This window comes from Beta vulgaris, chromosome 2 (genome assembly GCF_026745355.1).
Source record: "Beta vulgaris subsp. vulgaris cultivar EL10 chromosome 2, EL10.2, whole genome shotgun sequence".
Classification (NCBI taxonomy): Eukaryota; Viridiplantae; Streptophyta; class Magnoliopsida; order Caryophyllales; family Amaranthaceae; genus Beta; species Beta vulgaris.
The window spans coordinates 16,783,081-16,800,252 of record NC_079203.1 but is presented as its reverse complement, the minus strand read 5'-3'; the positions used below and the strand labels follow the sequence as shown (position 1 = coordinate 16,800,252).

The 17,172-nt window shown below is 39.3% G+C and overlaps 1 long non-coding RNA gene across 1 annotated transcript; it reads left to right on the top strand.

The window, feature by feature from the left end:
• The first annotated feature begins 1,145 nt into the window (after positions 1-1,145).
• LOC125495144 (uncharacterized) lies at positions 1,146-2,144 on the top strand. The gene is made up of 2 exons (XR_007271823.2): positions 1,146-1,671; positions 1,824-2,144. It is a non-coding gene; the product is annotated as an uncharacterized LOC125495144 (long non-coding RNA).
• Positions 2,145-17,172: the final 15,028 nt, after the last annotated feature.

Genomic DNA, 17,172 nt, shown 5'->3' with positions numbered 1-17,172 from the left:
TATGAGTCTTTATAAAACAAATGCTTATTTTAAAAAGAAGTATAGGATTATCCAATTTGAGTTGTTTTTTAGAATCGAAATTTTAATTTTCTTTTAACTATTGCCGTGCACTTAAATAAATAATAAAAAATAGGGTAAATATTTAATTTGTTTGTCTGCCCTATACTTGCATGCATATACTTCACAAATCAAAAAATCTTACTTTTGTTTTAAAGTTATTGGTAATTGTTACATAATCTTCATAATAATAAATCTGATTAAGTAAAATATGAGTTTTTAAAAAGCATTGCATATTTCAAGTAGTCAAATTTGCTAATATCATGATTATTTTAACTTTTTGCAAAAAGTAAGCAAACTCAATATGTAAAATAATTTGGGAATTCAATGGTTTTATTACTGTTATTCGATTCGGCTTCCTTGCATAGTAGTTCTATAGTTCGATGTAAATGTTTTAGATAATACATACCTGTGTGTTGTTTACCTTTTCCTCGCATATTGAATTTCCTCTTATCCCGTGCACCATATTGATCATCCATCTTGTTGAGTTTCAATAAACAAAGTAATCTCTATAGTTTTGTTTATATGGTTAGTTTTTATGTAATTAATGGCGAAACAGATGATTTACTTAATATGCACTATATATAAGAGGAGAGTGTTGGCGGTGAGTGGCGGCGGCCGGAGATGGGTGGCGGTGCGCTGTCGTGTGGCCGAATGAGAGAGACGAGGGTTCGTGTGGTTGAACTAGAGAGACGAGGAAAGATAGAGGAGAACTAAAATTCTGAAGTGGTTTTGTAATGGTACAGATTTCACCGTCCGCCAGCCAGACAGTAAATTTTGGACTTTTTTTTTAAAAAATTCCCACCTTTAGCGTCCGTGAAACGGACAGTAAACACAAAAACGGAGGCTAACTTACATCCGCTTTACCGAACGGACGCTAAAGCTAAAAAAGCGGATGTTAATTTGCGTCTGGCTAGAATCGGACGGTAAATTTCGAATTTAGCGTCCGCTTTTGTTGTCGGACGGTAAACTCAAACGTTAAAAAGACGGATTCTTATAGTGATAGATGTCAACAGGAATTTTTCAAAAATGTTTGATTTGTTTGACCAGAGTTATTGCTGTGATTTCTAGCCAAAACCGCAGCAATATATTAAAATATTAATTTTTTAAAGAAATTTTAAACTATTGCTGCGGTTTTGGTGGAAACCGCATCAATAAATTTAAGATTTTTTTTAAAAAAAACACGCTAGGTCGTGATATTAGAGGGCAGAGGCAAAATCATTAGGTTTCACAACCATTTTACCACACAGCTGTTTTACTCTCTATTCTCTCATCCCTCACTCATCTGCATCACAACCATTTTCATTCTTCTCTCTCTTCCATCTTCTCGACCTTTCTTTTTCTTCTCTCTTCCATCACTAGCGATTTTGGTCGTCGTTTTTTCCATCACCATTTTTGCCTCTCTCATCTTCTCATCCTTGACTTCACCATTTTCGCTTCTCTAATCTTCAACTTCACCATTTTCGCTTCTGTCATATTCGATTTCAACCACAACTTCTTGATTTTGGCAAGGCCATGGCGAACTCTTCACTGAAATTCAGATCCATGGCGAACTCTTCACTATAACTCAATCCATAGTGGTAATAGTTGATGACACGAGAAGGTTCTGATAAGGTAATGTTTAGGTTTTTCTGATTTCTAGGGTTTTATTTTGTTTTTGTTAATAAATTTCTGCAACATTTAATTTTGATGATTCTCTTTTCTTTAAACCTTGCCGATCGTTCGCACTTCACCATTTTGTTTTTGTTTTTTGGTGATATGTTGAGTCGACACGCTGCTACAGATCCGGCAAAAATCGAAGATCTTCTCGTGTTCCTTTTTCTCTCGTCGACGAGTCTGCGGTGGTGACATTAGTTTCTAAGGTGATGTACGCGGTCGATGTCTGCGATGGTGACAGTTGTGGTTTGGTAATTATAAGATTTGATAATTTACTTTGATTTGTATATTTTTACATTTTTTTAATTGGTGGTTTGTTTTGTATATACTGATTTTTATTTTGTATATTTGAGTTGTTAGTTTTTATATTTTTCCTTGTAATTGTTTTGTATATACTGATTTTTATTTTGTATATACTAAATTTTATTTTAGATTATATATATATATATATATATATATATATATAATATATATATATATATATATATATATATATATATATATATATATATATATATATATATATTATTGGTAGCGTGATTTGTTGTTGATGATATTTTTCCTTTTTAGCTAGCTAAAATAAAAATCTTCATTGACACCTATTGTTGTTGTTCATATAAAAAGCAGCAACATTAGGTTTTATTTTTTCAAAAAGAGCAGCAATAGGTTATATTTTTGTATTAAAAAAAATACCTATTGCTGCTGCTCCTACCAAAAACAGCAGCAATAGGTTGCATTTTTTTATTAAAAAAATAATTATTGCTGTGGTTTTGGATAAGAATCGCAACAATAGGTAATTTACCTATTGCTGCCCCCTGAATTGTTGCGCGGCCAAAATCGTAGCAATAGGCCACTTAGTGACCGCAACAATAAGCATATATTCTACTAGTGAAACTTATAACTAAAATCCTAAGTCTAGGCCTATAATTAAAGTTTTGGCGTTGGTGGCTTGTATGCATCCGAATCAGCGTCTGAATCGCTATCGCCATAGTCCCTCTTGGGCTCGCTGCCGCTGCCACATACTCTTCTCCTCTTTGCAGGAGACTCATCATCATCTTCTTCCTCCTCCAATCGGTGGGTAGGAAGGGGAACTTCCTCTTCTTCCTCCTCTTCATCTTTTTCATCACCTTCATCCCCACCAGAATTCTCTGATAAAAAAGGTGAATAATCTCCAAAGCCGTCTCCAGAGACGTCCTCCTAAGAGTATTCTTCTTCTTCTTCCTCCCCTAACTCCTCGATTAAGATTATTTGAGGAGGGAGAGGGGCTGGCTCTTGTGGCCAGGGTTGGTTAATTTCAGGGGAATTAATTTTCTCTGAAGAAGAAGATTCAGAGGCGGATGAGGATGACTGGGAGGCCATATCGAATTTCGAGAGAGAGAGAGAGAGAAAAAAAAAGGTCCAGGAGATGAGGGGGTTAGAGTTGCAGTAATCAGGAGATGGGTTATGATTTGTATCATTACATCATTTCCTTTTTATAAGGACAATGCCATCTCTTGAAAACCTGATAATCTTAACAATCGAGCCTCTTCGGTTAAGAATTGGGCCTTAACTTAAAAATTTCAAAAGTTTTGGCCTCCTAGTCAATTACTAACTCAGTATGGACTTAAAAATGACCCTTTACCCCAATTCTTAAAGCTTGGTTTTAAATTGATCCATTAAAACATGACCCAACACTAAAACATGCTTTTCGCACGTGTCGTACTTTTCAGTTATTTTCTTCATTAATATTCTCTTTCAGAATTTTAGAAAAACTCGAAATCTTTTTCATACCAAATTAATTTTCCCAAACTCTCATACATCAATCGATTTTTTTAAAATTCATCATGCTTGAGAAAGCAAAGACTCACAGTGAAGATGAAATTAGCAAAGCACTAGCCGCAAACGCTCTTTCCATGCACTCCATAGCTGCTCGCCAATTTTGTACCATCATAAAAGTGAATCTTATTCATTTAAAAAACCCCAAGTGTTCTGGTACTTGAAGAAACACTCAGAAGCTCCTGGTAAACCTTTGGAGGAGAAACAACGTCATCAACATATTCTGGAGCAGTGCTACCAATTCTTGGATCACATTGTCTTAGAAGATGGCAAACCCAGGACTCTCCCTTTCACTTCAAGGTCAAGCATTCGTTTTCACTGGCCTTTATCCAATAAACCATTTAAGGGATGGATTTTAGGAGTGGATGCTAGAGCATGATTTTTGCGCATGCAACCTTTTCACGAGAAGTGGACCAAGAACAAGATACTTTCCTTCTTGAGGCTAGCTTCTTACGAAAATATTCCTTTTGATGGAGCTCTCTCCACTGCCTTATTAGCTTGTTAGGATCCAGCCATTAATTGCTTCTTGTTTAAATGGAAACCAATGACTATAACCTTAGCTGATATTGCTTTCATCACTGGAATTCTCCCACAGGTAAGTATGGGTTTGATCTTCCAATTAATCTACCATCATGTGAAAGAATATAATGAACTCTATAGTCAATGTTTATCTATCTTTCGCTAAATTGCTAGTCCTTCTGCCAATGCTAGCAAGTGTGGCTTTCAAAGATTTGTTGACTTCTTCATTAACAAGGATTCAAATGAGACTGTGACTCCTCCGGAAGAAGTATTATTTCTCAATTTTGCCTTTTCTAGGCTAATGATGTCAAGGGATGGAGGTGTTGTAACACTATGGCTATCTCTAGTTGTTAACATCTCCAACAAATCTGAGGAAGTTGCTTTAGCTCCTATTCTATTAGGACTACTTTACAGATGCCTCTTTAGAAGTAGGGAATCCTTCAAAGGTTTTGGCATTCCTACATCTGATTTTCCTATTTTCTCCACTGATAGGGGATTTGGACCCTTGTGGCTCTTGACTTGCTAGGGCCATGCAAACTTCTCAAGCTTATTGATACTTAAATCTCATCCTACTTTTGAAGCTGTTAAAGGAAAAAATGGAGCAGGCCCTTCTTTTGATCCACTCTCCTTTCTTTCCAAGCTCGAAGATTGTAGTTGTTATGGTGAAGTTAGCTTTAATCTTATTTCCTCATATGAAGTTTGGCATCCCAGCCTATTGTTTTCACATTTCTTAGTGTTCTATCGTCACCTAGGTACCTGGCATATTTTCCCAGGTAAGGATCCTCGTCGTATTACAGAAGAACACTGACGCCTTTATGCAGTGCCTAAATGGATGCAATCTCAAAATCAACCGCATGTCCATTATTCCATGGTTGTGGGTTCTGGGAGCTATTCGGAGTTTACAAACATGGTGGGATCATAACTTCTCGAGTGATCAACAATGTGCTGATGCTATAGCATATTTTGAAGATCAACTTTTCTTAGGAGGTAAATGACTCTCTTTTTAGTTATTTTTATAACTTTAAGAATAGAAGACATTCATCTAACTTGTTTTTAGCCGTTCATTACCTCTAGCGAAAGCTGGCAAGAAAAAGCTGAAAGTTCCTAAAGGAATGGAAGTAGACTCTAGGTATGGCAAGTTGTACTGGAGTGTCTTATACCAACAAACACATGAGCCTATCCCTTCAGAAGATGAATATGATATTGTTAATGAACAAGGCATCCATTATGGAGATGTTCACACTGTAGAGGACATTCAGACTATGATGGAGCAAATTGACCCTCTCAAGAGAGCTGCTAGAAAAAGAGATTATAATTGTATTTCTGTTTCAAAAAGCACTCAATCTCCTGAGCTGGTGGATCATTCTAAATTTGTTCAGAAGACCACCAAGAAAAAAGATGGCAGTTCTTCCTCAACTCCAAAATTCTTGAGACACTCCTACAGGGAACGTCCCAAAATAGAGACGACATCTGAAGTTCTTCTGGGCAACCTTTTAGTTCTACTGGTCCAATTACTGTAATTATTCCTTCCGTAATTGGTCTAGGAAATAATATGAAGAATGCTCAGTCTACTGAATCCAACATTGCACATGTTGATGAATAAGTTAGTCCTACTTCTAATGAAGTTGCCTCCTAGTTAGAATCAATGATCATTCCTACTTTGGAAGGATATGATGAGTTGAAAGATGATAGCACCAGTGCCCCCCAAGGAGGAAATGATGCTTCCCAAGAAGAAAAAGGGATCCTTCAAGGAGAAGTCAACATCTCAACATGGCATCAACTGAAGAAAATAACTCCTTTCAAGATAATGATGATCTTATGGATTCAATCCCATTGAAGGTTGAGTTTCCAAAATCTCCTTCTCCAACAAATATGGAAGCAGGCCCCTCTACTTTTAGAGAAGAGTTTCCAGAAGATGTTGTTCATTTGAATATTGCACCTTTAAGGAGTAATTTTGAATCCTTAGATGCTCCTTCAAAAGATTCTTCATCATCAGAATCCTATTCTGGAGCTGGTTTGCATTCTTTTCCTCATAAATTCATTTTAGATTTTCTATATTTGAACCCATGTCCTTAAGAAACCAGACTTCACTATCTTGCTAACTTGGCTTCTCTTCTTTATGATATAGAGGGAAGCAATCAAGAAGCAAGTGTAATGAAAAAGTCTGATGCAGGAAAGGAGGTAAAGGTAAACTTATCTATTGTTGTAAGGAAGTCACCTATATCCAATACAAATAGTCCTGATGAGCATTCTGAGCACATCAAACAAGAAGACAAGGTATGACATCTTTGTTTGGTCCTCTTATAAAATCCTCATGATCAAGCGTTTAGACACATACTTAAACAGACTATGGAATCATTGATATCTCAAGGCTTTGAGTATTGGATTCGTTGTCTTGACTATGTAAAGGAAACCTTGCTCCTCCAACAATATGATACTGAAACAGGAGTTCAATCCCTCAATATTTCAATTCGTATGCTTCAAGAAGAGGAGACTTCTTTGGAAGTTCAAACTCAATCTTTTAAAGGATTGTCTGCACATACTCAACAATCATTGAATTCTTATGATTAGTAGCTAAAGTCGCTTTATGATAAAAGACAATCCTTACAGAAACGCTTAGCTGAGATTAATAAAGAAGAGATCACTACTATTAATGAGAATCTTCCCTTCAAAATTCCATTCATGTTGAGAGAGAGAAAATTGATCAAGGACGTGCTAAGCTTGCCACTTTGAGGCAAGAGATGTTTAAATAAATGGCCATTCAGCAATGCTTGATCCTTCAAAGAGAAAAACTTTGCAATGCTTGATCAGCTATAAGAAATCTCAGTTTGGCTGTCAGGCAATGTTGGAATATTTGAGAGTATTAATTTGTAATAATGTAACTCTAGTAATCTCTGGATGTTTGAAACAATTCTGCATGTTTTTGTTGAAATACAGGATCATGTTGTTCCCAGATAGAGGGATGGTATTTTTTAAGAAATTTTCCATTTAAAGCTCTATCTTTTACATTGCCATCTATATCCTTCAGCAAATATGCATTGCCAGATAATTTCCTATGAATGATAAAAGGACCTTGCCACTTAGGTGACCATTTTCCTAACTGAGGGTCTTTATAAGCTGCTTTCGGTAGAAATATTTTCCAGACCTCATCATTTTCTTGAAATTCTTTTAGCACCACTTGTTTATTATAGGCTCTGGCAACTTTCTCTTTCTGGATCCTTATTTTAGCTAAGGCTTCTTCCTTAGTATCTAGATCGTCCATTATATCAATATTTATTGCCTGAGAATATTCTTCTCCAGATAAACCCATCTGTTGAGCTACTCTAGATGACATTATGTTTATCTCAGCAGGAATCACTGGAGTATGTCCATATAACAAATTAAATGGAGTAACTCTTGTTGCTTCTCTTTTAGAGGTCCTATAGGCCCATAGAGCATATAACAACAATTCATCCCATTTTCTAGGATTATTATCCACTGTTTTTGATATCCCTTTCACTATGATCTTATTGGTAGCTTAAGTTTGAACATTAGATTGGGCATAGTATGGTGTCGAATGTAACTTAGTAATTCCAAATTGATTGAGATATTCTAATAAATCGTGATTTCTAAACACTGTGGCTTAATCAAAAGTTATAGTTTCTGGAATTCCAAACCTTGTAAAGATTTTCTCTTCTAGAAAATTTTATCACAACCTGTGTATTGATCTTAACAAAAGCCTGTGCTTCAACCCATTTAGTTAAATAACCAGTAATTACCAGGATGTATGAATGCTTTTTAGAAGATGTAGGATTAATTTCTCCTATGGCATCTACTGCCCATCCTCTAACACTAGTAGAATAATTGCTTATTGCTGCGGTTTTACCCATACGCAGCAATATATCACGTAAATAAAAAGATAAAATATAAAATAAAGATATTGCTGCGGCTTTGACCTAAAACCGCAGCAATATGGTATGAATTTTTTTTTTTTTTGAAAAAATTGAATATTTGACCAGACATATTGCTGCGGTTTTTGACAAAAACCGCAGCAATATCATTAAAAAAATATAAAACCCATCCGTTAGGGTTTTTCCTCACTTTCCCCTCTCTAAAAAAAAACCCACATACCGTCCTCTTCAACTCTCTCTCTCTCAACAAAAGATAACAGATCTTAAAAAAATTCCTCTAACTTCTCTCTACCCAGCGAGAGTCTCTCTCACTAAAAGTGAGGTTCCCACTTGTTCACTTGTGGTTTATTTACCTTCACCGAAGGTTTTCCTTCCAAATAACACCTAGCGCTTTATTATTCTCACACCATATAAGTTCAACGACAGCTGTCCAGTGGCATGTTCAACGTTTGTCGCTCAGCTCTCCCCGGTAAACTCATCCTCACCCGGTAAACTCATCTTCACCTCCCTTGTTCTTTCTATTTATTTAAAAGCTTCTCTACCACTGTAATTTCTTTACGCGAATATTCCTTCGCTTAGTTCCAACACTCTTTTACTGTTCGAAAATTCTACTGTAAGAAATCCCTCCGTCCAAAACCTATATATTTGCGAGTTATGAGTTTTTCAGGACATCAAACTAGTAATAGTGAGGGACTCCCTATTCGCTCTATCCATAAGCGAATGGGTATCCTTGTTAGCCAACCACCTTCGAATCTCCCTCCTCTTCCTAATATCGAGTGGAGTCACTCCGTTGTAGGTCGCTTTTTTGACCTTGTTCCTACAAATACGAGCTTGATCACTAATGTGGTCAATACCCACTGGATTACTCGCAGCTCTATTCGCGTGCTTCGCACTGGGGTTTATTTCATCTTCGAGTGTCAAGACCCGCGCGACAGCGCGACGCTTCTCCGGCAACACACCACTGTAATAGATGGTAAGATTATTACCTTTCGTGCTAGTTCCGGAAACCAAGTGCCTTCCACTATTAACTCTAGTTTGGCTACACTATGGGTACGTATCCATAATTTACCTTGGCGATTCTTGGAAAATGCATGGAACTGCACGCATTCTATCTCACGTCGGGTTGGTCGATTTAGTGGAGGAAACAGGGCCGGGTCTCCCACAGGAGGCTTTTCTCCGGGCTCGCTTAGTTGTGGATTTAACAAAACCCCTCATACCAGGATGTTTCTTGTCATTGGGAGATGGTCAAGTTGTGTGGGTCTATTTTCGATATGAAGGGGTTTTTAAGTTTTGCAAACAGTGCGGTTGTGTAGGACATCACACTAGACGCTGTCCAATGTCTGCATACGATGCACACCATCTTATTCATCGTCGTTTCTCGGAGTTCGAACATGATGGTATGAACATTATGTTTGGCCCTATGGATGTTCCTCTTTATACGAATATTATTCGAGGGTTACCAGATCGGTTTATTTATCGAAATGCTCGTGTGGATTTAACTCGTGTGGTTCCTGCCCATGACCCCTATATATATGATGAACGCCATGTTGACGTTAATATTGTGGACTCAAGTTCGGACGAGGAACCGATGGAGGTGGCAAGCTCTGAACCATCGATTGAGCCACCAAATTTGCCATCCCAAGCCAATAATCCTTCACTTCATGAATCTGACTTTCATACGAATCCTCCTATGTCATACTCTCGGGGAACTCCTGCTAGTGTCACTCAGATTTTTTCCCCCGCTATCAGCGGCCACGAGGTGCTAACCCCTCCTGGGCGCCGCTTTGCTACTGATGATATTGCATATGGCCAAATAGGGGATTTTGTACCCCAAAGCAATCACAATGGACAGGCCGTAGCTAAAACAACCTCTCCTCTATCATTTACTTCACCTCAGACCGAAGCACAAGCACGTCGACCTCGACCTTTTTATCGTCATCTGGGGATTACTATGCGGCCCCCGAAATCAATTCGCATCGCAATGGAGCAGGACGAGTGTTATGTGCCTACAAATGAGGCTACGTCGGGGTTTGTTCCTCATTCTCCTTGTCGGGATTCTCTTAGCAATATGGGGACTCTTGAGGCACTAGTCCAACAAGGAGGGACTACGGTTTGTCCTCCGGATCCCGATGAACCTGGACCTAGTACTCGGTCCCGCCTCCATCCAGCTCATCTTTCGGCCCATGGGAGTTCTTGGTTTTTCGCAGGTCATAAGCGCAGGGTTGAACCTTTGCAGCATAGTCAATCTGCTAATGATGTCGCAGGCTTGCCTTTGGAGGTGCGATACAGGTCTAAAGATGGGAAGCGTCAACGTCTGGAACGATGGGAAGCTAAAGGAGTATTTAATTTAGGCTTCCTACATGGGGACTCTATGGCTCGAAATTTGGGAGTGGAACCTGGTGTGGAGATTATGTCTCCTTTGTCAAAGAAACGTCATGCTGCTACTTCAGCACCTATGCCGGCTGGGAAATGGATTTTCAAACGCCAGCGTGGTAATGGTGTCGGCTCCAATGAAGATCACATGGATGCACATTTCTCTTTAATGGTTATGGTTTCCGATGCCTCAACTAGGGTAGTGACTGACCCAGACCAGTCACCTCTATATCCATGAATATCCTTTCGTTAAATTGTCGGGGGTTGAATACAAGTGACGCCCCGATAATTCCGTACATACGCTGGTTGGTTGCTACGGTTAAGCCCATGTTTTTTTTGCAAGAAACAAAATGTTCAGTTGCACATGTATAGTCTGTGCTACGAACTACTAATCCACATACTGTAGTTGGTGTAGATGCCCTAGGTTCTAGTGGTGGGTTGGTTGTGGTTTCTTGGGCTCCTTTTGTTGTTAACGTGCTTAGTTTTATGTGTAATTTTCTGTTTTGTAAAATATCAGCAAATAATGGAATGATCTGGTACGTTTTGTTTTTGTATGGAGATTCGAGCCACCAATTTCGTACCTTCGTATGGGACCAACTTCTGCAATTGTTAGCTCCATACCCTGACTTCCTCATTATCGGTGATATAAATCAACTTGAACAGTATGGCGATAAATTGGGCGGGGCTCCTACTAATTGGAAGCACGATTTACAGTTACAAGATATTCCCTTTGTTGGACCTTGTTTCACTTGGACAAATAACAGGGATGGTGAGGAGTTAATAATGGAACGTCTCGATCGAGCATATGCTTCTCCCACTTGGAATGAACCATATCCACTTGGTTATGTTAAAAACTTCCCCATTTTGTATTCAGATCATTCAGCCATCATCTACCGGACAGAACCACCTATCCAGGTTGGCCGCCGGCTTATCAGTTTGAAAATTGGTGCCTCAAACACCCCGACTTGCCTCACATTATTTCGTTTGTTTGGCGTATGCTCATCGCTGGATCAATAATGTACTGTTTCTCTAAGCATCTATCTATCTTTCGCAACAAGATTCGGAAATGGTGTTTGGATCACAAAGTTGTCTGGGGCATTGATTGGCAGAACCTCTCTACAAAATTAGCTACCACTGCAACTAATATCTCCAATCTTCCTCAGGGCAATGGGTTTATGCTTCAACATCAGCAGGAGTTGCTTCACTCTTCTTTGGCCCATTCTTACTGGTCTCAACGGTCTAGAGACAAATACATCCAATTCGGGGAACTTCCCACTAAGTTCTTTTATAATAGGATGCGACAGATGCGACGTTCAGCATATATCTACATGCTTAAGACTGCAGACGGACAATGGACTGAGGATGGTGCAACCATAGTGGATACATTCTTGCACCATTTCAAAGAGGCATATGGTAACTCTCAAGTGCCTAATATCTCGGACCAGGCCCAAGATGAGGCCATTGACCTAGTACTTCGCGAATTAAACCTACCATATATTTCTATCGTTCAACAACAACAACTTCTTTTGCCTTTCTCTGAGGTTGAAGTGCAAGAGGCCATGTTTGGCATTGGTCATGCAAAATCTCATGGATTGGATGGATCGATAGCCGAATTCTTTCAAACTCACTGGAATCTTCTAAGGAAACAGGTATTTCAAGCCGTTACTTACTTCTTTTCCACAGGCTTCCTTCTCCGGGAATGGAATCAAACGCTTCTGGTTTTATTACCCAAGGGTAAAAACCCGGAAGATGTGACTCAATTTCGGCCTATTAGTCTCTGTAACACAATTTATAAATGTGTTTCAAAATGCTTGGTCAATCGGCTACGACCGTTACTCCCGGAGCTTATCACGGAATACCAGACTGCCTTCATTCCGGGTAGACATATGAATGACAACATTTTGATAAGCCATGAGTTAACCCATGCCCTGAATAAGCATCGCCGTGGTAATGTTCATCTCGCGGCTCTAAAAATCGACATGAATAAGGCGTATGATCGCGTTAATTGGAGGTTTCTCTTAAAAGTTCTTCAGGCATATGGGTTCCCTGTCCACTGGATACAATTGATTAGTCAATGTATCTCAACAGTGACATATCGCATCCTGGTCAATGGCCAGGTTACAGAGGCCTTTCCTTCACACTGTGGTCTCAGACAGGGTGATCCCCTCTCTCTCTATCTGTTTTTGTTCTGTATGGATGTCTTGTCCCGCATGTTAACGCTAGCTACCGATCTTCGCCGATTCGAAGGATATCGCGCGCACCGGTATGCTCCTTCTATTTCTCATCTGTTTTTTTGCTGATGATGCTCTTCTTTTCTTTAAAGCGTCACGGTCCTCATGTATGGAAGTTTCCAACCTCTTGGCCCGATTCTGCCATATCTCAGGCCAAATGATCAGTCTACGTAAATCTTATGTTAAATTCAGCCCCAACATTAATGAGCACATGGGTCAAGAATTCAAAGATATTTTACAGTTGGAAATAAAAGAATCCCTAGGAACATATCTTGGTGCACCTGTTGACATTCAAGGCAAGAAAACCCAGCACTTCACCTACTTACTTGATAACATTTCCCAGCGCATAACCACATGGTCTCACTCCCCACTTTCGCAAGCCGGGAAATCGATTCGCATCAATTATGTCCTTATTGCTTCGATAGCACACATCCTTTTTGTGTTTCTAATACCCACAACAATAGCCAACAAGGTAGATGCTATGCTGGCTCGTTTCTTCTGGTCTAATTGCTCTGGGAAAGGAATTCCATGGCAAAGCAAAGATATCTTGCAGATGCCAAAAGGTGCTAGTGGTCTCGGATTACGTAGTATTACGCTGCACAATCGCTCACTTCTGATTAAAACCGTGTGGCATATGCATCGAAATTCAAATTTACTCATTTCCAAAGTTTTTTCTCGGCCGTCTCTGCCGCCTGTCTCATCGATAGCTACACTACGTTCTAGGCGGGCTCAATGCTCTTGGGGTGCCCGAGGTTTACATCAAGCTGAGAAGGTTCTCTTGACAGATTATATTTGGAAAATTGGATCCAATTCCACACTACTTGCTGGGAAAGAGCGATGGGTAAATGGGAAGGTTCCGCTCTTTCGCGATAATGTTCCCCTCCGCACTGCTGCTACTGTCACTATAGGATCCCTTTTGTTGCCACAACAACAAGGTTGGAATATGTCCCGGTTTCATTTGCTTTTTCATCCCACTACGGTTCATGACATCAGCGCGTTAGAGATTCCACGGTTCGCCAGTTCTAGCGACATTCCTATATGGCCGTTTACCACGTCGGGCCAATACACCACTAAATCTGGATATTACGTTCTCTCCCAACATACCGATATCTGCAGCATCATGCCAAAATGGAAGCTTTTTCTTTGGAAATTGTTCCACAACGGTTTAGCAACAACAGCTAACCTTTCAAACTGTGGTCTGGCCATCTCAGATGCTTGTCCAAACTGCAATTTGGAACCTGAGACGTGCCAACACCTTTTCAGATTCTGCCCTGTAGCCACTGCGACGTGGCAAACCAGCCAATTGTATCTTATTTCCAACTCGTCTCCTTTTGTGGAATTCAAAGATTGGCTCATCGCATGGATTCATTATTTCTACCAACAGGATGGGTACACTGGTGATCGTCTTCCATTGTTTGTCGCCATCTTATGGGCTATCTGGCAGGGTCGTAATAAAAATGTATTCGACGGGTTAGTCCCAGATTTGCCTTTACTCCGCTCTCTAGTGGATCAGGGCCTTCAGCAACACCTCACCTTTACTGACACTCCTACTCCACCGGTTCGTTTTATGCGTGAGATGTCAGGTCCTCTAGGGTTCCTTATCGCACATTTTGGGGCAATTTTCTGTGGGACTCCACAATTACATATCCAAGTGGATGGCTCATGGGCGGCAGCGTCTCCGTTGGCCGGTATTGCATGGGTGGATGATCATGCTACCACCAACGTCCGAGAGGGGCAAGGTAGTTGCATTCATGCCCCCTCCGCTCTGGTTGCTGAAGCACGAGCATGTCTGGGAGCCTTGATATGGGCTCATGACCGGGGGTATCATCACATAATGATATATACGGATTCTGAGGTCTTAGTCTGAAGTTTACTTCACCAGATAACACAACCGATTTCGATCGCTTGGACTCTCACTGACATTCGCTACCTGGGCCAACAATTTCAATGGCGTCGGATTACAAAGGTCACTCGCGTACAAGTTCAGCTGGCCCATGATCTGGTTAATCATGTTCGTCAAGGACAAATTCCAATGGCCAACTATTAATTTGCTTTAATTTGTACGTTTTTCCGATGTCCAAAAAAAAAAAAATTCTCTCTCTCTCTCTTCCTCTCTTACTCTCTCTATCCTCTCCTCCTCTCTCTTCTCATGCACGCTCTTCCTTTTTCTCCTCTATCTGCTGCTGTTGAAGGTCTGATAATAAGTTTATAATGGCATTAATCTCCATCATCACTCTTATCTGCGAGATTTTGATGAGTTTTCTACGGATTTCATTCGGTGAAAATAATCTCAATTTCTAAAATCTTCTAACCATGATTAAACGTAAACCCCTTACGTTTTTTGGATTTTAATTCATTGCTCGACGACGAACGATTTTTTCAAGATTCAGAGGCATCGAATTCACTGCAATTGGTCTGCTTTTGCTATTTATTCTTTCCTTTTTTTTTTTGTGTGTGTATCTTTCGACTTTCTTCTCAGATCTATGGCTGCAAGTTGATGGAAATCTTGATTTTTAGGCCCTTCTACTACCTCGAGTGCGTTCGTGAGGCTGAAGCACACAAGGCTATTAATCCAGTTAGCAAAGCTGAGACCAAAGCACTCGAATTTTATCTTACGCCGCCTCCGACGAGTGTTTTTTTTTTGTTTTTGTGTTTTAGATCTGAAATTTTTTTCGTGTAATTTTTTTTTCGGTAGATCTGTTTTGTTTTTGTGTAATTTTTTTTTGTAATTCCTTTTTTTTATTTCTGTTTGTTTAATTTTCTGGTAATTTCATCAGATTTAGATTTTTTCGTTATTTCATATAATTTCATATTCTTTGTTTTCGTCTTTTAGTTATTTTTTTTTCGATGTTAAATTATCGATTCCTTTACATTTTCTATAATATTTTCTAGAAATTTAAAATTTTCGACTTTGTTGTTGATTATAAGATGTCATTTTATCTTTCGTTTGTTTGCGAATTTGGTGGATAGTGGATGGATGAATTGTATGGTTTTAATATTTGAAATTTAAGTGCAAAATACAAAAAAAAAAATTAAATTTTTTTTAGCTGTATCAGTAAATATTGCTGCGGTTTTAGGTAACAACCGCAACAATAGGGGTATTTTTCATTATTAAATATAGCATATTGCTGCGGTTTTCCTTAGGTACCACATCAATATTCTTTATTATTCAGATATAAATTACATATATTGCTGCGGTTTTACCCAAAATCACAGCAATATCTTTCAATATTGCTGCGGTTAAAAGCCGCAGCAATATATTATTTACCTATTGTTGCCCCTTTAATTGTTGCGCGCCCAAAACCGCAGCAATATGCCACTTTTTTACCGCAGCAATAAGCATTTATTCTACTAGTGTAAATGGCCAAGGCTTGATGATAGATTTCAATTTTGAGGCTGGTGCTCTACTAATAGGTCCAAAGCTTTGACATCTTTTACAGCCTTTAGCATAATCTATACAATCCTTTCTCATAATAGGACAATAATAACCATGTTCATGCAATAGCCATCTCATGTTCAGACCATTTTGAGGAGCACCACATAGTCCTTGATGAATTTCAGCCATGAGGGTTAGAGCTTCTCCAGCATCTACACATTTCAAAAGTAACACTAGTGGAAAAATAAGGAAGGGTTGCGCTAAAAGAGGCCCTTAGGCCTGCGTATTATGACAGAAGTAAAGGGCTGCGTTTTTAAACAGCAGCCCTTCACAACGAAGGGCTGCAGTTGAGGCCCAAAAATGCAGCCCTTCCAATATGGAAGGGCTGCGGTTTTGACCATAACCGCAGCCCTTTTGACCTAAAAAAAAAAATTTATTAAGAAACCGAGATGGTTGAGATGCCCTTGTAGGCTTGTAGGTGTTCTTGGCCTGCGTACAAAGCAGCATATGCATCAATGTGAATTCCTGTATGATTTTGTATAGCTATGATTTTTATTAAGAAAGCCAATGATTATTCCATAAATCTTAGTGCTGAAATGAAAAAAAAAACGAACGGAAATAGAAAAAAAAGGGAACGAAAATAAAAACAGATTTTAACAAAAATGAAAAAAATAACCCTAAAATTATATATCTGAAAAAGAACTAATCTGAAAATGAACAAATCTGAACATTAACGAAAATGAAAAATATTAATCTTAAAAAAATAAACTAATATGAAAATGAACAAAAAATGAAAAAAAAAAAATCAAAATGAAAAAAAAACCCTAAAATTATAGATCTGAAGTTGTCAAAATACCCTCATAACGCCTTCGATTCTTCATTCTGCTCGCCGCCCTCGACGTAATTGACCGTTGTAAACCCCCGAAATTCCCGCCCCCATTTGTGGCACCGTTTGCTGCGGAGGAGGGAGTTGGAGAGGGTGAGAAATTTGCCGGAGGAAGTGCAGCAAGCGGCGACGAAGATTTCGAGGAGAGAGAGGAGTGAGGTCGGTGGAGAGAGGAAAGGGAGGAACCGCCGTAGGGTTGCTTCTATCAAACCAGAAGTTCCATCGTAGGGTTTAGAGTGGTGGTGTTTTTGTAAAGGCCTAGGTAGGAGAGAGAACCATGGCGTTGTTTCTGTAAGAGAACCGTGAGAGAGAAGAGGGAGGGTGAGAGAGAAGCGTGAGAGAGAGAAGAGGGAGGGTGAGAGAGAAGAA